The sequence below is a fragment of the Dendroctonus ponderosae genome, unplaced genomic scaffold, assembly GCF_020466585.1.
Source record: "Dendroctonus ponderosae isolate FM_Combo_2020 unplaced genomic scaffold, Dpon_F_20191213v2 Dpon_F_20191213_518, whole genome shotgun sequence".
Classification (NCBI taxonomy): Eukaryota; Metazoa; Arthropoda; class Insecta; order Coleoptera; family Curculionidae; genus Dendroctonus; species Dendroctonus ponderosae.
In genome coordinates this window covers 12,318-13,514 of record NW_026018734.1, presented here as the reverse complement: position 1 = coordinate 13,514, position 1,197 = coordinate 12,318, and the positions used below count along the sequence as shown (strand labels likewise).

Here is a 1,197-nt window from a genome sequence, read left to right as displayed (position 1 = left end):
GTAATAATTTCGTGATTTATGTAATGTAGAAATTACGTTTTAACAAATTTCCTGTGTAAGTAGGTGCATGTCCCTTATGTAGTTTATCATCGCAAAACCTTGATCTTATGATTATCGTTCAGAAGAAACATTTAACAGGTTTGCATTGATTTCAAACGGATATACTTTTCTCCGCCAACGAAACGAATGCAAAACACTATATTTATCAGATCAGCGGTAATAATTGTGGTAGTACAACAGTATTATAATTACGACTTATCAAGTAAATAAATATATTTTGATATAATCTGACTGCATTCTTGCAACCTACGGTCGCAAGAATGCGTTATCTATTAACAGACACATGTGCTTATGGGCAAATCATCTGATTTGGTTATAGGCATTTCGCTGGATTGGTTGCCGATGGAATTCTGCGTTTGTTGGCTTATCTGAATTAATATCTGGGGATATATTTGGTTTAAGACTGTATAACGGAAACATAAGTAGCAAGGCATTTTAGAAAACGATACAGGATTGCAGGTACCATAAAAATACATTTTCAAACTGTGATTATCGGCTTCCAGTTTTACTCCAATAGGTACTAATAATAAAAATACGATTGCTGCTTTTGCGAAGAGTAGTAAATATCGCTACTCACAATTAACAGATTCACAGTGTCACACACAAGATCAATGGAAATGCAAAAGTACTGAGTATTTTAGCAGAAGAAGCAATTAGAACCAAAGACAGGGAAAAAGTAAATTTTGGATGACAGGCGAAATACTGCTAATGATGGATGAAAGAACAAATCACCTGCAAAAACTTAAAAAAGTACAGAGAAGTTTTGTCATTGTTCTTATATTTAGTCTGGTCGCAGAAGCTAGGTTTTGATAAGAATTAAGTACCGCATTTGGACAAATTTAGCATTGCAATAATGTTTTTAAGGAACTTTAATATACAGAGGAAAATTTTTATTCAATATAAAGATTAAACCTTGCCATTATACGTGAAAAACAATATCATTTAAATGTCCTCGACAGGACCTCCTACAGGCCTCAATCCTTTTGAGGTAGTTTTGAATGACTTGCCGGCACATTACCGGTAATATCTCGATCATAACTTCACGGATATATGCTTTCAGTTGCTCAAGAGTTTGAGGATTGTTGGCGTAAACACGGTCTTTTCCATCGCCCCACAAAAAGAAATCTAACAGTGTTA

The 1,197-nt window shown here is 34.4% G+C and overlaps 1 long non-coding RNA gene across 1 annotated transcript; it reads right to left on the bottom strand.

Moving 5' to 3' along the window:
- Positions 1 to 258: 258 nt before the first annotated feature.
- LOC125504691 lies at positions 259 to 803 on the bottom strand. The gene is made up of 2 exons (XR_007281660.1): positions 638 to 803; positions 259 to 580 (listed from the first exon to the last, which is right to left on the bottom strand). It is a non-coding gene; the product is annotated as an uncharacterized LOC125504691 (long non-coding RNA).
- Positions 804 to 1,197: the final 394 nt, after the last annotated feature.